The 23,510-nt window shown below is 40.3% G+C and overlaps 1 protein-coding gene across 7 annotated transcripts in view; it reads left to right on the top strand.

Annotated features, from left to right (window-relative positions):
* TBC1D5 (TBC1 domain family member 5) overlaps positions 1–23,510 on the top strand; it is a 498,550-nt gene that overhangs the window by 142,515 nt on the left and 332,525 nt on the right. For 2 of the 7 annotated variants that reach the window (XM_038759929.1, XM_038759928.1), the window contains exon 5: positions 11,254–11,379. The exons of the other annotated variants lie outside the window; for them this stretch is intronic. The gene's annotated coding sequence lies outside the window, so the exon portion shown is untranslated. The remainder of the gene's footprint in view (positions 1–11,253; positions 11,380–23,510) is intronic. 7 annotated transcript variants of the gene reach the window in all.

The following is a 23,510-nucleotide window of genomic DNA, read 5'->3' on the forward strand; positions in this document are numbered from 1 at the left end:
CATGTTATTTTAGGCTTTGATATGTCAGTTGAGTTCCTTTTTTCTGCCTTTTAGAGTAAAATTTTTCCAGCCTTGTAATTTTATGTGATATAATTCAAGCTTTCTACCAACCATTTTTATTTTTTCATTTAATTCATTTTCAGGCTCGTCTATATTTTCACTCTGGTAATCACTATTAAGCATGCCACTTAAGTTTTGATGTCCGTTATCAAATCATATTTGTCTTGAAGTCAGTGGGATAAATCGAGGCAAAGAAGTGCTTATTTGCTGCAGAACTTTAGATACAAGAAAGGTTTTAGCGATGGTGGATAATGTGCCAGAGTTTGGGAGGAAAAGACAAAAGTTAAATTTGATAGATGATTATCCATCTTCAGTTCAAGTGATTGAAATTTTATTTCCCTTGAAGTTTATGCTGAAAGGGGAGTTGAATAAACAGATTAACAGAATTGTCTTGAAGTCAGTGGGATAAATCGAGGCAAATAAGTGCTTATTTGCTGCAGAACTTTAGATACAAGAAAGGTTTTAGCGATGGTGGATAATGTGCCAGAGTTTGGGAGGAAAAGACAAAAGATAAATTTGATAGATGATTATCCATCTTCAGTTCAAGTGATTGAAATTTTATTTCCCTTGAAGTTTATGCTGAAAGGGGAGTTGAATAAACAGATTAACAGAATTGTTTAATTCATTGTTATTTAAGAAATGTGAATTTCAGCTAAATCAAACATGCATCAGATTTTTGACGAAACCATACAAAGCCAAACCCTTTGTAATTATATGGTTTGCTTTCCAAGAGAGTTTATCTTGGGAGTATTTGAGGATTTTCCAAAATTCTGGAAAAGACAACCTGTAACGTTGACTGGTTGAATTTAGACGGCGATCATCATTTTCCCTTTTTGTTTATCAGAAGTATTTCAATCAGTGGTATTTACTGAGTGCTTAATACGGGCAGAGCATTGTACTAAGCACTTGGGAAGGTTCAGTAGAGTTGGTAGACCAGATCTCCCTGCCCTCGAAGAGTTTCCTGCTGTGTAAAGCAATTTACCGAGTATTTGTGAGAGTACAGTAGATGCGAAAGATACAATCCCTGCCTGGTGGTGATAAACAGATATCATCAGAAGTATTTCAATCAGTGGTATTTACTGAGTGCTTAATATGGGCAGAGCATTGTACTAAGCACTTGGGAAGGTACAGTAGAGTTGGTAGACCCGATCTCCCTGCCCTCGAAGAGTTTCCTGCTGTGTAAAGCAATTTACCGAGTATTTGTGAGAGTACAGTAGATGCGAAAGATACAATCCCTGCCGGGTGGTGATAAACAGATATCATCAGAAGTGTTTCAATCAGTGATATTTACTGAGTGCTTAATATGGGCAGAGCATTGTACTAAGCACTTGGGAAGGTACAGTAGAGTTGGTAGACCAGATTTCCCTGCCCTCAAAGAGTTTCCTGCTGTGTAAAGCAATTTATCGAGTATTTGTGAGAGTACAGTAGATGCGAAAGACACAGTCCCTGCCTGGTGGTGATAAACAGATATCATCAGAAGTGTTTCAATCAGTGGTATTTACTGAGTGCTTAATATGGGCAGAGCATTGTACTAAGCACTTGGGAAGGTACAGTAGAGTTGGTAGACCAGATCTCCCTGCCCTCGAAGAGTTTCCTGCTGTGTAAAGCAATTTACCGAGTATTTGTGAGAGTACAGTAGATGCGAAAGACACAATCCCTGCCTGGTGGTGATAAACAGATATCATGTCTACCAACTCTTTTGTACTCTCCCAAGCACTAGAACAGAACTCTACACCTAGTTGGGGGCGGGCCCACCCTGAGAACTTGTAACAATGTGGCCTATAGCATCGTGTCAAGAGCCCGGGCCTGGAGTCCGAGGGCCTGGGTTATAGTCCCAGCTCTTCCTCTTGCTTTTTGTGTGACCTTGGACAAGTCACTTCACTTTTCTGAGCCTGTGTTTCATCAGACAGAAAATGGGGATTCAGTACCTCTTCTCCCTCCTACTTAGACTGTGAGCCCCATTCATTCACTCAATCGTATTTAGTGAGCGCTTACTGTGTGCGCAGAGCATTGTACTAAGCAGCGTGGCTCAGTGGAAAGAGCATGGGCTTTGGAGTCAGAGGTCATGGGTTCGAATCCCGGCTCCACCACATGTCTGCTGGGTGACCTTGGGCAAGTCACTTAACTTCTCTGAGCCTCAGTTACCTCATCTGCAAAATGGGGATTAAGACTGTGAGCCCCACGTGGGACAACTTGATCACCTTGTATCCCCCCAGAGCTTAGAACAGTGCTCTGCACATAGTAAGTGCTTAACAAATGCCTTCATTATTATTATTATTACTAAGCACTTGGGAAGTACAAATTGGCAACATATAGAGACAGTCCCTACCCAACAACGGGCTCGCAGTGTAGAAGGGGATGACAAACAACAAAACAAAACATGAAGAATAAATAGAATTATAGCTATGTGCACATCATTAACAAAATAGAGTAGTAAATATGTACAAGTAAAATAGAGTAATAAATCCATACAAGTATATACAAGTGCTATGGGAAGGGGAAGGAGGTAGGGCGGGAGGGATTGCGAAGAGAATAGGAAAAAGGGGGCTCAGTCTGGGAAGGCCTCCTGGAGGAGGTGAGCTCTCAGTAGGGCTTTGAAGGGAGGAAGAGACTAGTTTGGCGGGTATGTAGACGGAGGGCATTCAAGGGAAAGGACGTGGGCCGGGGGTCGGTGGCGGGACAGGCGAGAACGAGGCACAGTGAGGAGGTTAGCGGCAGAGGGTGTGGGCTGGGCTGGAGAAGGAGAGACGGGAGGTGAGATAGGAGGGGGTGAGGTGATGGACAGCCTTGAAGCCGAGAGTGAGGAGTTTTTGCTTGATTCGTAGGTTGACAGGGAACCACTGGAGATTTTTGAGGAGGGGAGTGACATGCCCAGAACGTTTCTGTACAAAGATAATCCGGGCAGCAGAGTGAAGTATAGACTGAAGCGGGGAGAGGCAGAAGGATGGGAGATCAGAGAGGAGGCTGATACATATGGGATAGGGGTTGTGTCCAGCCTAATTAATTTGAACCTACCCCAGTGCTTAGAACAGTGTTTGTCACAAAGTAAGTACTGAACAAATACCATTAAAAAAGTACATACTCAATAAATGCTGAGTGATTGATGTAGATGTAATATGAGTCTGTTCATTCATTCAGTTGTATTTATTGAGCGCTTACTATGTGCAGAGCACTGTACTAAGCACTTGGGAAGTACAAGTTGGCAACATATAAAGACGGTCCCTACCCAACTCTCACCTCTCTTTAAACCTTTTCTCTTATTTCTCAGTGTAGCTCCTGGATGTTTTCCTTATCCCCCTGGAATCCTGCAGACTTCCACCTCTTTTCTTGCCAAAATTTGAAAATACCGTTGCATGCGGCTGGGCCACCCCTTTCCCAGCTCCAGCCTTCCACCCACCAGGACAGTCACTATCCTGGTTGGGTGGTCCAGACCAATCTGGCATCTGGAAGGTTAACACCAGGCTCCTTCTCCCCACATGCAGTCCCCGGACTGCCACAGCTTTGTTCCGGTGAAATAGCCAGGGGCAGGGAATGCTTGGGAAAGGGTCCGTCTCCTCCCAAGGAACCCTTTCATGGCCCACTTGGCTGTGGTGGTCATGGAAATGTGCGAGGAGAGGCATTGCAGCTGGGGAAGGAGTCGACCTAGTTTTATGCACATATGACAAAAAAAAAATGAATTTAAAAAGCAACACCAGACAGGAGATATATGAGTCCGGGAAATGCAGATTCAGGGTTGCATAAGCTAAATAGTTATGAAGAAACGAAGACAAAGGAGCAAGTATGAGGAAATGTCATCCAGTCGGTCCCACCTGTGAGGTCATTTTGGGGTGAAAATTGAGGTTAAAAATTTCTCTATGCTATTCATATCATTTGAACATAGGATAAGGGACATTGTACAGTATGGTACTGTACTATATTAACCTTAAATTTGATTTTTATGTACTTAAGATTGCTTGTTTGCAACATAAATTTTTGTGTAGCTATACCATTTGACTACACAATTCAGAATAGTTTTGGTTAAAGTCAGTGTTTCTCGTAATTCAGGGACCACTTTCCCATTTATGGTATTCTAGTGAAAAAACTGGTTATGATCAAACTTTTGATTGGACACAATGTTTTAGGAACCAACTCTGTCATAATTTGAAAGACTGCTTGTAAACCACACGTCAGGTTAAGGCCACCCTATAGTATTTACAGCCAGTTGAAGCCAATTGACAGGTCATGCACTGATCACTCCCAGTAAATCTCTTCCTTCACTCTTCCTACCCTCTTGCATCTCCCTTTCTCCTCTTCCTTGTATGGAGAAGTTTTTGTCCCCTGTCCCAACCCCAAACTTGCCTCTGGCCTCCCTTACCTGTCTTTTCCCTGGGCCCCAGGATTTTTGTTTTGTAAATCAGTGAACAAGGCCTGCGGAATGGAGCTGCTGAGAATCCCAGAGCCCAGTTGTGCATGGTTATGGGGGAGAGAGATGAGAGGATGGAATGGAGCTGGGCAGGAGCCTCCACCTAAGTACCTGGGGAATCACATCACCCTATTGCACTTAGGTTCGTGTCTTTATATTCTTTCACTCACTCTTAGCCATAGTTTATTTTAGTTTCTCCCTCTGCTAGGTTGCAGCAGGAATCATGCCTGCCAGTTCCCCCAAGTGATTGCTGCAGTGCTCTGTGCACTGGGAGTGGTCATTATTTTTCATTGATTGATCAAGAGAGGTGAGGAAGGAGATCACATCAAACCAGCCAATTCCCCACTACTTGGGACTAGGAATGTTTTTGTTTTCTTTTCTTGCTTAATGGTATTTAAGTGCTTACTTAAGGCACTCTTCTAAGCACTGAGGTAGGTATGAGCTAATCAGGTTGGACAAAGTCCCTATCCCACATGGAGCCGTTTTCCCGATGAGGGAACTGAGGCACGGTGAAGTGGTGGCTTGCCCGAGGTCACACACCTGGCAAGTGGCGGAGCCAGGATTGGAACCCAGGTCCTTCTAACTCCCAGACCTTGTGCTCTAACCTATAGGCCCACACTGCTTCAGAGTTGGGGCTAGGACCCAACTGTCCAGCCCCTGGAGAACATTTTTCTTTCCACCTCCTGCTGGCTGTGGTAGCATGATTTGAGTGGGGAGCATCGTGTAGGTCACTGATTTAGAACAAAATATGGGGGCAAGTGGCTGGGGAGATGGGATGAGAGGACTGGGTCAGGGGTATAACAGGGCCAGAAAAGCCTCTATGAACCGTGGAGAGGGTAGAGAGGATTTACAGTGTCATTTTTGCTTACCTGTGGGATTTGTCGGAAGTGTTCTCCATTATTCAGCCATCGATGCAGCACGGCTTAAGGAACATAACTTGACAGGTTCATGGCATTCGTAACTGTTAACTATTTAGAAAAATGTAACATTGATTACATGAAAGTACTTCATGGGGAGAAAAGTGCAACACTGCTAGTTCATTCAATCGTATTTATTGAGTACTTACTGTGTGCAGAGCACTGTACTAAGCGCTTGGTAAGTACAAGTTGGCAACATATAGAGACGGTCCCTACCCAACAGTGGGCTCACAGTCTAGAAGTGGGGGATCCTGCTAGTTCCTGGGATCTGTGCAAGATCATGGGGTCTAGGGAGTCAGGGTATCTGGCTGCCTGATAAATTTAACCTCTTCATTGTTGAAATTCATGGCTCACCTTCCCCAAGGCCCAGGCCTTAGCATTTAGGCTTGTTTCCCTTCTGCACCAAAATGAGGATGGGCTCAAATATTAGTGACAATACCTCAGGTTTCATCCCATGTGCCTGTAAAGTGTCTTTATGTGTTATTTACATTGAAGTGTATTTGTCCCAGAGGCTTTGGGGGTTTGTAGTTCCTGCAGCTCACTCTAGTGAGCCACATCCATCCCTGTCGCAAAGTGGTGCTAAAAGGGAGTGATGGAACTGCAGCCTCTGTGGAGTGAGTTGGGGAGTCAATCAATCAATCAATCATTTATTGAGTGCTTACTGTGTGCAGAGCACTGTACTAAGCGCTTGGGAAGTACAAGTTGGCAACATATAGAGACTGTCCCTACCCAACAGTGGGCTCACCCAGCCCAAGCCATGCTGAGTTTTGCTATGCTTCTGTTCTCCTAATCTCAGAAGTGGGATGCTTGGACCCTCTGTGGACTCTGTCCCTCAAATGTCCCAGTCCTGGGAGAGAACTCTTGAGAGAAATGCTCTAGCCCGCAGTTAGTGGTCCTGGTTAATTCCAGGAGTCCTTCCCCAATTGAATTCTCCTCTCCCCACTTTATATTCCCCACTGCCATTTCAGCATTTCCAACTCCCCACAGAATTTAAATCATTTTCACCCCCCTTATTGTTATAGTGTCTGCTTCTCTCACTAGATTGTAAGGTCCTTATGGGCACAGATCATGTCCACTAGCTCTATTGGACTGTCCCAAGTGCTCAGTACAGTGCTCTGTGCTAATTAATTGCTCAACGGATGCCATCGATTGATTTGGCGGACAGGTTGCTATCCTTGCTAGTTTGGGTAGTTACAGGACACTTTCAGGGGTGGCAAGTCACTTAGGGAATTTTAACAGGTCGTTTTAGGTAGAGGCCCCCCAGATCTGCTTTGGAATAGCTCTACTTCGTGTGAACCTAGAGTGAGCATGGTGCACACCTACACTAGACCTCCATTTCTTTGAGTCAGGAGATGAAGATAACTTTAAGGACCCAGAGCCTGGAAGCAAAAGCCTTTTCATTATTAATTAGATTATTTGATGTGGATAAGCTTATTCAACATCTAGGTTCAGAGTACAATGTGGAAGTCATCCTTGTGGAACGTGAAAAATTACTTTGATACACATTAACGCCAAATAATCTCTGGGATTTGGATGAGAATTGCCTTGGGTGAAATAGTTTTAAGGGCGAGGTCCCTGTACAATATGGAAGTCCGTTGTTTAGGCTTATACAGGGTTCCTAGAGAGCACAAAATTGGCAAACATTACTAAGTACTGGGAGAGCACCCATAAGAGGGAGCCAAAGCCCATTCTACATAAAATAAAATAAGCAGTACGACCTGCTAAAAGAAACAAAACATTAAACAGAAGCAAAGTCAAGGAAATTCATGATTTATGCTATTTGGTAGCTAATTCTCTGTGGTCAAACCAAGCTAGCATTTGGAAAAGAGATAAAGCACCCACATGACTCTTAATGGCACCAATAGTAGTGGTCTTTTTCATTATCTAAGGAAAGGGATGTTTGCTTCTAATGTTTATTTTTCTCCCTCCAAATCAGCCCCTCTAAGCTGAAAAGTATTTGGTTTAGTGTATTCAGTCTGGCTTTTTTTCTAAGACTACATTTATGGATGTGGTTCCTGATAGGCCCAGGAATCTACTTATGGACATTTGTTTTTTGAATTCCTGGAGCTTTTGCCCTTACTTGCTAAGGATGTGCCGTTGAACCATTGGCCTTATAGGAGCTTGAACAAATGTGGAAACATGGGAAGCCTTACAGTGAACGTGAAAGAGTTTACGTTGTAGGTCCTCCTAAGCAGTAGGTCTGCCTGTCCCTCACCACTTTCATAGTTTCACCCTCCTAGCAGCCCCTTTTCCAGGATTACTTATTTATATTAATATCTTTCTCCCTCTAGATTGTAGGCTGTCTCTCCACCTTTAAAACCAATCTTTTACATGGAATTTTATTTGACTAACTCCTTGCTGCTGTGGTTATATGAGCAATCATAGCCTTCTCAGCACACAAATATCCATAAGTACATAAAGACATTTTTAAAAATTGCTCTTACTGTCTCAGTGACCAGGACAGCGCACCCCATGGCATCTAGTACTAGGCACTGTAACAAATACGACCTAAATACATCCTACGACTGCTTGCAATGCACTTGCAGACCTGGGTGTGCTCTGCACATAGTAAGCGCTCAATAAATACGATTGATGATGATGGGTGTGGTTGTTGTTGTTTTTTCCATGGCTTCTTGTAAAAATATTAAAGTGGTGACAAGTTAATATTTTATTTGGCCCTTTTTTGCTGAAATGAATACTGTTAGAGAAGTGTTCATTGTAAGTACAACTGAAAACTATAAATGAAAGACACATTAGATTGTTATCTGTAGAACAAATTCAGAATTTATTACAAAATAATCAATTTAATGGATGACCATTTCCTCAGAATGTTTGTAATTTTACCAATTTGTTTAGGGTAACTTTAATATCAATGTAGCATTTACCTTTCTAATTAAACTGTCACATTCCATTAAAGATGTTAATCCTGAGTTTTTAAATATTTAAAATTTTATTAGTAGAAGTAAACTTTGAACTAATGCAGTAATCATCAGATGATATTGATTTATTTTCTAATGCGTTCCTTTCTTTAAAACAGCATAGCAGAAAAATGCATATAGTAGAATTTGAAGTAGAGAAGCAGCGTGGCTCCGTGGAAAGAGCCCGGGCTTTGGAGTCAGAGGTCATGGGTTTGAATCCCGGCCCCCCCACATGCCTGCTGTGTGACCTTGGACAAGTCACTTAACTCTCGGTGCCTCAGTTACCTGATCTGTAAAATGGGGATGAACACTGTGAGCCCCACGTGGGACAAACTGATCACCTTGTATCCCCCCCCAGCGCTTAGAACAGTGCTTTGCACATAGTAAGCACGTAACAAATGCCATCATTATTATTATTATTTTCTATCTTGCTATCTGAGCTGTGACTGAATTTCTGTCTGACCAACTGCAGTAAGTAGTATCTGACCAGTAAGTATTAAGTGCTCAGTAAATATTACATACATATGTATGTAATATATAATGTATGTATATAATATATGTATGTAATATATATATATGTGTGTGTGTGTAGAGAGAGAGATGTTTTGTGCATACATCTCTCTCAGTACACAGTGATGTTGATAGAAGATGAGTTAAACTTGGGAGCAAGAAACAGAAGCAGGAAAATGAGTCAACCAAGATTTTAGTCTTGCTCTTTAATAATTAGATCCAGTTTTGTCACATTTCATGTCGGATGGAGCTGGGACTAGTGAGATACTTGGCGATCCTAGGGGCCGTGAGCAATCAGAGGGAGACAGACAGAGGCACAGGCAAGTACATTTTTTAACCAAGGCTTTAGAAGGATTTGGCTCCCCAGTAGTAGCTAGCAGTTAGTTGCTCTCACGAACAGGGGCCATACATCTTACCCTTACAGGTTTTGATCCCGGTGGCCCCCCTCAAGCTCTGCTAGGTATCACGGTGCGGTTGTCCCCATCACATCAAAGGCAGACAAATAAGGCAGAGAGGGTGGGGTCTCCTTAAGATGGTTCCTAAAAGAGGATCATAGATGGAGAGAAACAAAAGTAAATCAGAAAGGGAAAAAAGGGAGAAGACAAAAAGAGTGGAAAAGTGAAAGAAGCGGTGGTGTCCAGGCAGCTGTGTCTCCTTAACTGACAGTTGGGGACGTGGAGTAAAGGGAATTTCTGCCATTTCTTGAATGGACTAATTCATCTGGGGTGGTGGTATTAGAAGGAGCAGATGCATTTGTCTTCTCACCTATTTGTTCCTTCTCTTCCTCCTATTTCTTCTTGTCTTCCTTCCTCTCATCCTCGTGCTGCTGGACCACTTCCATAGCTCCTTCCTCCCATCCCCATCATCCCAGACAAAAGTGGGACCCCATGGTACCACTTTAAGCTTTTTGGGTAGTTGGCGAAAATCCTGAAATATGTATCTCATCACTGTGAGACTCTGCAAATGGTTCCACCTTGTATTTTTCCTTGGATTTTGACATGTGCCAAATATAAAAGAGAAACTTACTGAAACATGAGTCTGGAAGTGTTAAAATCCAAAATGCTAGTTTGGTATAACGTAGCTCTTGAGAATACTTGCAAAGCACAGTTTCTTTGCTTTCATTGTGGCCACTCTTTTTATGAAAATGAAGGGTAAAAATTAATATTTGATATTACTGTATTTGTATTGAAAAGTTAAATTTGAATTTAGGACCATTTTCTTCAAAGGCTAAGCTCACTGTAGCCTAATATAAAAATAGTTAAAAAGAGTTCAGTTTGTTGAATCACTGTCATAAATTTCAAGTCCATGCATTTGTCTTATCACATTTGTCATCTTGTATTTGGCTCATGACATCTGCATTGTGGATTGTACATTTTACATAAATTTTGATATAGAAAATTTCTACCCCAGTTCATGGGAGAACTTCTGTTGGTACCTGGTTGATTGAAAGAGAAGATCTGTTTAAAAAAAAAGTGTGATGGCCCTGAAAATATTTTCTAGATACTAGAGAATACTCTGGGGCAGAAATGGAGAAACTTACCCTGATAGTTTTTCCATCATCAATAGAATAAAGTAGTACTATGTAATATGTTATGTACGATCAGCATATACTACCTGGCCTTGCTAAAGATGAAATAGAAATGTGGAAGGCAATTTTCAAATGCAGTTCCAGTTAACTGGGAAACTTTAAACTCAAAAGACTGGAGGCACTTGAATCACGCATGAAGTTGCTCCTACTCCTTCATAGCTGGGTTATAATAATAATAATAATAATAATAATAATGATGGCATTTGTTAAACACTATTTGTGAAGCACTGTTCTAAGCACTGGGGGGATACACGTGGGGGTCACAGTCACAATCCCCATTTTCCAGATGAGGTAACTGAGGCCCAGAGAAGTTAAGTGACTTGCCCGAGGTCACACAGCAGACATGTGGCGGAGCCAGGATTAGAACCCATGACCACTGACTCCCAAGCCCCGGCCTCTTTCCACTGAGCCACGCTGCTTCTCAAGGTTCTAGAAGTATTTACACTAGAAGATATGTGTATGATTGGGAACCACTTAGCTAAATCAGAAAAGGCCTTATATTTCTAATTAAGCCAAAGACAAACTGTTGTGGGCAGGGAATGCCTGTTTCTTGTTAAATTGTACCCTCCCAAGTACTTAGTACAGTGTGCTGCACACGGTAAGTGCTGAATAAATTTAATTGACTAACCAGTTCAATTATCAGCCTGCACCTAGCAAGTCTACTGCTTAGTTTCTTCCTATTCCTTGGCAGAACTATTGTTGTGGTCACCTATGCACAAATGTTGGAGAGGGTTTGAAGGCCCTCTCTCTCACCCCTTCACAAAACCGAGGACCTAAAATCTCATCAGAAACCGTGATAGCCCTGTGAGATGCCAGTGTTATTTCCAAAAAGGGAATTTTTCTCTCCTCCACATCCAGGCCATCCCACCTCTTCTACCTTCCACCCAGAGATGCCTCTCCATCTCCATTGGACCTTCCAAACCATCCTCTGGAGCAAACTCTGAGAGCGGACAGTAACAGGAGGAACTTCACGAGGCAATTTCGGTAATCTTTTGCTAATTCTGGTAATCTGATGATTATCCCCGAGGCTACATTTCCCGTTTAGTTGTCATATGCAATTTCTAGGCAATCTGTGAACAAGGAGCAATCCCACAGTGAACTTGCTCTCTCAAGAATGCATTTATAGCCCGGGTGTATCTTTGATATTTGAATCAAAATATGTCAAGATCAACTGCAACAAGCTCTTCACTTATTGTGCTCCTTCCTCTCACCTCTTCCTAGAGCAAACTAGTTTCTAATCTGGCTATTGCTGAAAATAATATGCATCCAATTTTGCTGTGACATCATAGTTATAATAATGCAGACCTTTCTGTTAGGAAAAGTAATGTCATAGGAACCACTGAGTCAGTGGACATTAATAGGTTAGGGTAGTGCAAAGATACCACCTTAACTCTTGATGAAAATTCACATTATTATGTTTGATATGTTCTTGTATAATAACACTCTGAATATGTAATAATGCATTAAATGCAATATTTTAAAGTTGCAGCCAACCCAAGTATAATGTGGTCCAATAAGGCTGGAGTGCTCTCTTAAGGATAGTATAGTTTAATAAGGCTTAGGGATAGGCTGCAGAGTGTAGTAATGACATGCCGTGATCATAGTTAAATGCACACACAAAGCCATTTCTTTTGATGGCGAATCTCTACTTCTATTTCGTTGACATTCTAGTTAACTCATTTTACATTCTGTCAAGAAACCTTCCCAAGCCCTTATTTCCCCTAAGCTTTCCCTTCTGTATTACTTATGCACTTGGATCTTTGCTCCTTAAACACTGGATAATTACCCCACCCTAAGCACTTATGTACATATCCTTATACTCTCCCATTTTCCAAATCTTTAAGTTATTTTAATGTCTGTCCTCTCCCTCTAGACTGTAAGCTCCTTGTACACGGCGGTCGTGTTTACCAACTCTGTTGCATTTGTATTCTCCCAAGTGTTTAGTAAGGTGCTCCGCACACCAAAAGCGCGCAATAACTACTATTGATTGGTTGATCCAAATTGTGCAGTGAAGACACACGCCATTGAATAATAATAATAATGATGGTATTCGTTAAGCACTTACTATGTGCCAAGCACTTTTCTAAGTGCTGGGGTAGATACAAGGTAATCAGATTGTCCCCATTTGACAGATGAGGTAACTGAGATACAGAGAAGTTAAGTGACTTGTCCAAAGTCACACAGCTGATAAATGGTGGAGCCAGTATTAGTACTCACCACGTCTGACTCCCGAACCTGTGCTCTTTCCCTAACCCAAGAAGCATTGGATTATATCTAAATGAGTTGTTGCTGGTGTACTTGATTGAAGGGAACATCAGGAACTCGAGTTCAGCTTCAGTGCAGTCATAGTTTGGGAGATTATCCAGACATCCAAAAATCCAGGTAGTCCAAAGTGGTGAATTTCAGTAGGTTTTATAGCATAGGGTGCACCAGCAACTAGAGATTCGTTGGTAGTAGGCGATATTTCTAGTGATTTTGGAGCACGTCCCAGGCTCGGATTCAAAATGGCATGAATCATTTGTGTATGCAAATACAACCACTGATTTTATTCAGTGACCTTGTAACTATTTAGAAAAAATGAGGCTCTGGATTAGGAGGGGCTGGACCAACAATGTTGAAGTATATATTGTTTCATTCAGATAAGACCGTACTAAGAGGGGGTTTTGTTTGAGACCAGTTTTGAAGAAATGATAGCCATTTCTTTTTAGTGCAAACGGGAGAAGGGAGAAGAGATGGAATACATGTCAGTATTGTTTTTAATAATACAATAATTCAACAATTTCATATAGCCTAATTTAAGGTGATAAATTTAGCACTGATAGGAAAATACTGCATTCGGTGAGAGAGAATTGCTTGATTTTTAGAAAACTGAGATGTAAATAGTACGATAAAATAGCATAAATATGCAGTTTTATCTTGGTCTTACAAAGTGATCACAAACGTAGAGCGAGCAAATAGGAAAGAAGTATATTTTGTTTTATTTTATTAGGCACTTTTCTGGGAAGGTAAAGACTAGCATTTTTGTGGCCTTCTACATCTTTAAAATTATTTTCAAAGCTGTTGTGATGTCAGTCAATGGTAGTTATTGAAAGAAAGCTTATTAAGCACCTAGAAAACCAATAGAGTTAGTAGACATGATCCCTTCCCACAAGGAGCTTACTGTCTACGTGAGGAGGCTTACAGTCTAGGTTTCCATATTTTTAATCTAGATGGTCAGGTGTAGATGTGGTCATAGGGACCTGTATTACGTAATGCATGTACTGTTATCATATTGCTCCAAAAGCCAAGTTAAATTGTGCATTCATCAGTTTATGATAAAAACCAAGGCCCATCCTAAAAGTAGCCACCTAAGCAGTTGCACTCTAGTTTCTTGTTTCTGTTCTCCCTTTTTCCTCCCTTGTCCTCTCACAAATAATATTTTAAAAAAAAGAAACAAGGCACAGGGCTGAAAGAACAAAGTACATGGTGTGGGGTTTTTTTTGGTGTTTTTTTTTTCCCCCTTTTCCCCCCTTATCTTTGGTATTTCTACCTCTCTTCCGTTACTGTCTGTTTCTCTCTCTGAGTTTGTGCCTGAGAATCACAAGACAAAGAAATGAAAGTAAGAAGTGTCAGACTCGGCAGACAGCCGTGACAGCACAGTGAGGGACAACAGTAAGAACCGAGGGTCACACTTTTGGCCTTTTCAGCCACACATACACCCGCAGGTGAAATTCATAATCAGTGTGGCATTGTCTTCAAGTCCATCGCCCTATTTGATTAGAATATAGGTATCTATATGTCTTCGTGTGTGATGCCTCTTCGGGCAGAGCCTTCACTGGTTTCACACAAAGGAACATTAGATTTTAATGGTAACAGAAAAAGTAAGGTAAGGGTGAATAATAGGGATTAGTGGAGAACTGCCCTCCATGTAGAGATATTTCGAGCTGTTAGTTAAAAATTTAATTATTTTTCTATTCTCAAGTATTCGTTGGTGGGTCATGGTTATCTTAAATCCAGAGTTGATTTGGTTTCTAAATCCTCAAGTTATCACCAGAATTTGTAATGGAAATATGAAGTGTTTAAGAAAAATATAAATTTAGAAAATATAGAAAATTTATATTCTTGATGCAAAGCAAAACTAGTCGATTTGTAAAATTGTCATCAAAAGATAAGAAAAAATCAGGTGGTATTCTTTATTCATGGTCCGTTCTACAAGGCATCTTTGAATTTCCATTTAGCATTTAAACTTTAATTTCCAACAACAAGATGTACTATAAAATTAAAAAAATGGGCCATCATACACTTAGAATGCATCTGGTGACTTAATGCTGCAATATTTATGGAGAGGTTTAGGGGAATTTATTAACAAATGATACTTGGTAAGGTCTATTTTTCACATTTCAAATACCAACAAAAACCTAACATTGTTATCTTTACAAAAAATTAAAGCTACTTTTATATATACCATTTTGAACATTTCTGTGTAGCCTAACTTACTATTTTCCGTACTTATAAAAATTTAGGTTTAGGTAAAAATGGTTCCTCTAAGTTCATTTTAAGTTTCCATCAATCTAAGTGATGACGTACGCAGACTGGAATAAATATCAATTTTATAGCATACACTTGATTTTATCTCAGAGGTTCATGGGTTTAGTTTTGTACAATTAGGTACAATTTTTTTGTGCGAGTGTAATTTTCCCAAGAATTCTTTGTGGTCATCTCCGTATTTCAGTGAATTTTTTCAGCTTGTCAAATTGGTGATTTTGTTTATTTAGATCTATTTGTATGTACGAATGGCAAAAATCACGCATGCACATAATTTATTTTCAATGTGTAGTGTAAACTGCTGTGCTGTATGTACATTTTATATTTATGTCAGGAAAGGGTTGCAAAGGGGTGCTTTAAAACCACCTTTTCTGCTCTAAATAGCTATTGTGTACATATGGTTAGGTACTGCTGCTTAACAATTAGTAACTGCTTTGATGAAACTAAATTACATGTTTAAGTTCCCATCAGGAAGTCGCTTCACATATCTGTATTAATGTATTCAAGACTCGAGAAGGAAAGTTAATTTTCCAGCTTAAATATTTAATTCAAGCTTAAAATTTAGTCTGTAATTAGAGCTCCCAAATGGCAGGAACATGGAGTATTTGTCCATTTTAATTAGATTGTTGTTTACCTATTAATTATATATCATATCTTGTCATATAGTTTTGATGGTAACAGATGGTGCTAGGAGTTAGTAAGGGTTTGAACAAAATAAGATTCCACATGATTTATTAAGTTGCACTTTATTAGTGAATGGTCCGCTTTAGTCAGGTTATTCTGCTGAATAGGAACTGTGAAACATTTCACTAATTTTTGTAAATATTCTTTCATGGGATCTTTTGGAAATATTGAACTTACAAAAGGAGATGAATGCTTTCTATTGTGAAAGAAAATGAATCATACTATCCTTTGGTTTTTTTATTTCAAGAGTTGTGTATTGCTAGATTGCATAACTCGTATTGAGCTGAGTACAGAATGCCCCGAATGGGAGAATCTGAAATTTATTTAGATGGAAAAAGTACAGAAATGGAAAATATTACATCAGTAGCAGTCATTATGAACAGGAAAGAATACAAAATCACAACAGCTACAAAACTGTTTTGGCTACTCAACTTCAGAGGCAAGTAATATGCCCTTTTGTCTTTTGGAGCATATTCAGAAGAATTATTACAGTGGTCACTTTTGTGGTATTGTGCGTTTGAAATACATGGCTACATTTAGATAATGGTTCAGCAGTTTTAGAGTAACTAAGATCTGAGAGAGATATAAATGGACTAATCTATTCTTTGGCAAAAATGTATATTTTAAATAATATTGTTCCAAGTTGATAAAAATTTAGGAAAATTTCCAAAGTGTGAGTTTTAAAACCTCATTATATGGGTCAATTTTTACATGCCATCAAAGGAACCTACATGAGTTTCTTGGGTTTCTTAGGTTCTGAGCCCTGAATAGGATCGGTACTGTGTCTGATCTGATTATTTTGCATGTACCCCAGCTCTGAAGGCGCAATGCTTGGTCCAGCGTCGGCACTTAATATTATACCATAATAATGGCAAACGCAGAAGTCTTTCCCAGAAAATATAAAAATGTATGAATTCTGCATAATATATTTAATGTGGGAAATCTTATTTACTTAACCTAGATTGATGGTCCTGTGTAAAACTCCCATTTTAATTTAATTTGCTGTATTTACCCCAAGTGTCCAGATGATATAAGGAATATTGTAGAAAATAGTGGTATAAAGATTAAAATAGATAAACCATAGGAAATTCAGATTGAAAGCCGAGGCAAAGAGGTAAGGAGCTTTCTCTACCAGGTGAATGAAAAATGAAGCAATAAATTAGGAAGAGAAAGAGAGATGAGGAGACACTTAGATTCAAGAAGCTTTGTGGCCTGTGTTTGACATTAAGAGAATATTTGGAGCGCTCAGGAATGTGGTGGTAAAGAGAATAAATAGATCAGTCAATAGACAGTCTATTTTGAGCATCTGCGGTGGGCGGAATACCTAACGAAATGATTGGAGAGAAGAGGACCGTGTAGTGTGGAGGCACAATTCCTGTCCCTGTGGAGTAGTCTACTAGGAGAAACAGATACAAAGTGAATTACACATAGGAGGAAAAAGAGAATGAAAAAATGGATATGTGGATAAGTGATTAAATAGTCCTGAAAATTAAGTATTGCCTGGTCAAACTGGGAAGAGAAACTAGGTGGGAGTAATTCTCAGGATGATATTGAAACCAGGTCACACATTTTAAAGCGCAGGGAAGGTGATTTTAGATTAATTGGGAGCAAATGAGTAGAGTTTGAGCAGAATGATTTTCTTTGAGCTTGAGATCCTGATTCTCTGTTACATGGGAATAGCACTTTTATTTTTAAAGTGAATTAAATACATCTTTTGATGCTGGCTTTTCTAAGAAACTGTAAAACCCTTGTGATAATAGCATATTGAAGTATGCAAGTGTTTAAGAAGTTAACGCCTAGAATACTTCTTTTGAAGTCATGGTCAGAGTTTGCTAGCGAAAGTAAACAGATGGCCACAGTACACACACCAATTTCAAGACTTGTTTCAGTGGGCGACGCGACAAAAGTAGATCTTCAGAACTATCTCCTTTTTCTGGCACTTGCGCTGTCTACACACTAGCAGCTTGAGGTTGACGGTTTTTTTCAGTCTTCTCCATTTAAACCTGATGAGATTTCAAGCACATGACCTGACTTTTTTTTTATTTTTTGGTTACTTCTGGCCCTTTCACACTGCAATTGTAGGTACGGGAATGTGTTCAAAGCAATTGAAGGAGTAATGAGGAATATGTAGACATGTAATACATAAATTTACGTTTATATTAAAGGTATTGGACATAATGTTATATTTAGGATCATTTTATCGCCACATAAGTATAACTGTGACGGTGTAACTTTTCGATCAGTAAAGAAAAGCCAAGTGACTTGTACTTTTGCTTTTGAGTAAATGAGATTTTCCTTATTGTTTGGTATTACCTTCCTTTTCTGAAGTGTTGAATGCTTAATATTGTTCTCAAGTATCGCGCTCATAATATGAAACACTGTGATTAATGACTGTAGTTTGTGGAAGTCCAAGGACGTTCAACTAGGAAACACAAAATATGCAGGAAGTGTACACCTGGCTCTGCCGCTTGTCTGCTGTGTGACCTTAGGCGAGTCACTGCACTTCTCTGTGCCTCCGTTGCCACATCTGTAAAATGGGGCTTGAGACTGTGAGCCCCATGTGAGACAGGGACTGTGTCCAACCCGATTTTCTTGAATCCACCCCTGAACTTAGTACAGTGTCAGATACATAATAATAAGTGCTTAACAAATACCATAATAATAATTATTATTATTACTATAGGAATTTGTGTAAAAAAAAAACAACCTCTATTGTACTGTCCCCAAGGGCTTTATACAATGTTCTGTCAACGTAAACACTGAACAAATACCATTGACTGATAGTAATAATAATAATAATGTCATTTGTTAAGCGCTTACTATGTGCAAAGCACTGTTCTAAGTGCTTGGGGGATACAAGGTGATCCGGTTGTCCTGCATGGGGCTCACAGTCATCATCCCCATTTTACAGATGATGTAACTGAGGTTAAGTGACTTGCCCAAGGTCACACAGCAGACATGTGGCGGAGCCAGGATTCGAACCCACGACCTCTGACTCCAAAGCCCGTGCTCTTTCCACTGAGCCACGCTGCTTCTTTTGTGAGACCATTTTATTTCCCTAGCATAGATTGTTCAAATTGACTGTCTTACAGCCAAAAGAGGTAATAAACTATATTGAAGCGATGCAGTAACTGAAGTCTATTAGTAGAAATTTATCTATGCGTGCGTGCGCGCGCACACACACACACACACACACTTGTATGTTCAAAGATTGTTATTCATTTTTAGGAACTTCGTGTGATAAAAAGGAACCTCTACCGTGCCCCATAGGAAAAAAAAAAACATCCACCTTTCATTCTATTTTACATATATTTTACATATATTCATGTGGTTTTTCTTTTCCTTAAAGGGAAAAATCACGTGAAGTATAGTAAAATAAAAGGAAAGGGTTTTTTCCCCTATTTGGCTAGTTTTCTGTACTAAAATGAAGGAATATTCAATGATATTTAACAGCAAATAAAAATAGAAGTGGTGTTTTGGCAATGAGGTTTTCTTGGGGGTGTGAGAAAAACAAACCTTGTTCTGTGTTTTCCTCATAGCCCTAAGGAGGGTTTACAGCCAAAACATCACCTCTAATTTTATCTAAAGCCTAGATAATGAATTTATTTTACCTTTAAAAAATATACAATTCTTTTACTGCTGGTAATCTGGTAATTTAAGCTCTAATTCAGTGTCCATGTTTGGTTGTTGGATGTCAAGCGTCTGAAGAGGAAATAAGAAAGCATGATATCCAAGTAAATCTTACACATACCTCAGAAGCAGTGCGTATTTGACTTGTTTCTATTTTGTTAGGTTTTGCCGATATTGAAAATTGACTCATTTTAGCAAGATCGTGACCATATTGGTAGTTATCACACATTTGGAGTCTTTGTAGTCACCATCATAAAAATGCCCTTATATATTATCCACTACCTGGATATATGGCCCAGTTCATGTTATTTTGCAAGGATCTTAGGAAATTGTTTTAATATTTCACTAAATATAGCCCTCAAAAATGCACGTTTTGCTGGGGAAACAGGTCCAGCTCAGGAGAAAAAACAACAATGTTCAATTATTTGAGAAGTAGTGTCACCTAATAGAAAGGGCGTGCACTGGGGAGTCAGAACACCTGGGTTTGAAACCTGGCTCTACCTCTTGCCTTGGGCAAGTCACTAAACCTTTCTGTGCCTCAGTTATATCAACTGTAAAATGGGGGTTCAATACCTGTTCTCCTGTGTACTTATATTGTGAACCCCAGACGGGGCCTGATTACCTTGTATGTACCCCAGCACTTAATATAGGGCTTGGCACATAATAAGCGCTTAAGAAATTATTATTATTATTATTATTATTACCACCAATAAGTAAATTCACAAGCCATCTCAAAACTGTATTTATGTCTTTAAATGCTTTTCCGTTCCTAACTCACCATTGTAAAATATCTATTAACTGAGAGAGCTTGATTGATTTTATTAATTAATTTCTCCCCATTTTCCTTACAATTTCCACCCCTTGTTTGAAGTCCACATCACTGAAGTATATAAGGGAAGGAGTTGGAAATCCCGGGGACTCAAATGAATCAGATTGAATGATCAGTCCCTGGATGATTGTGAGATGATAATGCCGTCAGCTGTTCACTTCAGATTATAGGGAAACAACCAGAGCTGATAGCCCTCCATCTTTGTTCAGTTTTAGTTCAGCTGGTATATATAAATAGAGACCCTGCTCCATGGTGTTCTTGAAGGATGCAGAATGATACTCCCTGTGGGAATTTAAATGGCAATACGTCAGCATCAATATGTTCTCCATGGAGCTGCCCTTCATGCTACTGAGCTCTGATGTTTAAAGATCCTGACTGTGTGTCAGATTGGCTGAAAATTTTGTTGTGCAACCAAAGACCTGGCTATAGTGTGTGCAGGCCAGGCTGATAACCTTTCTAGACTGTGAGCCCACTGTTGGGTAGGGACCGTCTCTATATGTTGCCAACTTGTACTTCCCAAGCGCTTAGTACAGTGCTCTGCACACAGTAAGCGCTCAATGAATACGATTGAATGAATGAGTGAATGAATAACCTTCCATTGTTTGAAGCATGACTAATAGATGACTAAGTCCTCTTCTCCCTTTCCCTCTGCTCCCTTTATTCATCTCCCCCCTCCCAGCCACACAACGCTTATATACATATATGTAATTTATATTAATCTGTCTCCTCCTCTAGACTGTACCCAAGCCCTGTGTGTCTACCAACTCTGTGTATTGTACTGTCCCAAGCACAATACAGTGCTCTTCACACAGTAAGTACTCAATGAATACTGTTAATTGATTGTGGGGATTGATCCTCTAGTCAGGAATGATAGGTGAGCCTCGGTCCCGAACGCTTGGGACTTAGAACCTGCACAGAGGAATTGATCATAATGCCATTGGCTTGTGAATTCTTTCATCCCTGTCAGTCTTATTCCTGGTGGGGGTTGGACCGCAACCAGCGAGTTGGCAGAGTGGGGTTCAGCATATTGTGAGAGTACGTGTGCAGTCTTCTCCCACTGATCAGTTCTAGACTGAACTGGAACTAGGCCTCCTGATTGCTAGAGCAGCGCACTCTCTCCCCTGGACCAACAGTAGACCAATTTTTGAATGTAAATAAATCAGGAAAAACATGGCCCAGGGATTGGGATCTGGGCAACTGATTGAGGAATGGAAAAAGTGGTTGTAGTCTCACATGTGATAGCTACTAATTAGCTCCAGGTCTGAAGTCGATGCAGTCAGTTGCCTCCAAATAGCATAGGCCCCACTATGTTTTAGCAGGCTTAGGGCCGCCCCATAAAGTCTGGTCCTTCCCCCTTCACTGTGACAGCCCAAAGAAATATGTGTGCGGCTCACCACGCTCACATAAATACTTGCCCGTCTGTGGAATTAGCTATCCTCTCTCCTTTTCAGGGGCTCCCATTCCCTCATATGCCTTAGCCTTTTTCTGATATATCTTGTCTGTCTGTTGAAATTACTTAGTACAGTGTCTCCACACAGTAAGGGCTCAGTAAATACCCTTGAGTGCAAGCCTAAAGGATATTTTCGGGGTTTAATAAAAGTCCTAGAGAGCACCTAGAGGACTATTGTAAGTACAAAATAATGATAATCTTGAGCCCGCTGTGCCAGGGCTTGGGTGCATGGAATGCAGGCATATGATGTTCAACTCAATATTTCGCAGAATAATTTTTCACATGGAGGCCTTTCTGTCCTATTGTTACTAGATTTCTTTTCTCTCTACCCATAGCATAATTGAAATAAACTCATGTGTGAATAAGATTGTGTTATGTAAAACGGCTAGTTTTGTAGGCGTTTTTCCTTTGCTGTGTGTTAGACCCACTTTTGAGAACTTTAAAGGACTGAAGTATATGTAGGGAGGGAAGGATCGTGACGTAAATCTCACCCAGCTTCCTTCTTATAGGCAGAAGTGCAACTTGGAGAATTTGGGTAGCTGGGTGGGACAGAACCGTTTTCACTGCCGGGCCTCAATGATGGCTGAGGGTATCCAGGGGTACAGTCAGGTTAGGCCTGATGCAGCGGAGTTTTCTGTAGTTCTGGTCAACACCCTCTAAAATAGCCCTTTCAGCACTTGAATGTTATGAGGTCACACCTCAAATCTTTGATTCCCTAGACTAGGTAATCAATCAATCAGCGGTATTCATTGAGTTCTTACTGTGTGCCGAGCACTTTACTCAGCACTTTCATTCATTTAATCGTATTTATTGAGTGCTTACTGATTGTAAAGCCCTGTACTAAGCACTTGGGAGAGTACAAAATAACAATAAACAGGAACAATCCGCCATGAGCTTTCAATCTAGAGGATAAATTTACCATATAGATTGCTTGAGAGAGTACAGTATAGCAGTGTTGGTAGATAAGTTACCTGCCCACCATGACCTCACAGTCTAGAGGGGGAGCCAGACATTAAATAAAAACAGTAAAGTGTCACAAAATGGCAGTTTAAGGTGGAAGTAATTCCCCGAGTCAGTTGATGTATAATCCTTCAATTCCTGTAGAATAGCCCCAGTGGGAAATTAGCAGTAACTTGGGGCACTTTAGACATAAGATAATGATGAAACTGGGAAAAGAAAAAAGATGGAGAAAAGCCATTTGTATTTCAGAGGAATGCAATAGGGCATTTATCCGTGGCCTCCTGTGCTCCTGTTTTAGTTGGCCTGGCCTTCAGAAAGTAGGCTGGATCATTACTCACACCTTCTCTCGACTGGTTCCTTTAGCTTCAGGATGCTGGGTTGCTCTCCCCATCCCCGCTGGATTCCTCGATGAGTCCTGTGAATTTCCCAGATAGCTCAGTATATGGAGTATTCAAGGAGCAGGGATTGTTCCTGGATCCTGGATAAAGATAGGTATGCCAGTGGATAAGACTGGGTGGAGGTTCCTCCGTGGGAATGGAAACAGAGCTAAGCAAAAGAGATTAAGGAAAGTAGACAGAAGGATGTGCCCAAAATAGCCAATTCTTTTTGACCTGTTTTCCCAGCCTCCCCGATTGTTTTCACACATCATTAGCCCCTCAAAATTCCATGGGTCTACTAATTTAGCATTGAGATATCAACATTTACCAGTGCCAGCCACTAGCCTTACTGTTTACCCAGATCTTCTTATAATGCTACTTTGTTCAGTTAATTTTAAGCATGTACTGGTAACAAAGTCATTTCTCCATCATCACAGATTTCCATTCAGTCAAACACACTGGAAATAGAAAGGGGAGGTAGGTCATACTGAAAACTCTTCTATCAGCTAACTGTTTTTTTCTTTGTCCGTTTCGATGTATTTCCATGCCCCGATCTCCGCCAACCCCTTGCCCATGTCCTACCTCTGTCCTGGAACTCCCTACTCCTTAATTTATGACAACCCACCATTCTCCCCACCTTCAAAGCCTTATTAAAATCACA

Source organism: Tachyglossus aculeatus, chromosome 2 (assembly GCF_015852505.1).
Source record: "Tachyglossus aculeatus isolate mTacAcu1 chromosome 2, mTacAcu1.pri, whole genome shotgun sequence".
Taxonomy (NCBI): Eukaryota; Metazoa; Chordata; class Mammalia; order Monotremata; family Tachyglossidae; genus Tachyglossus; species Tachyglossus aculeatus.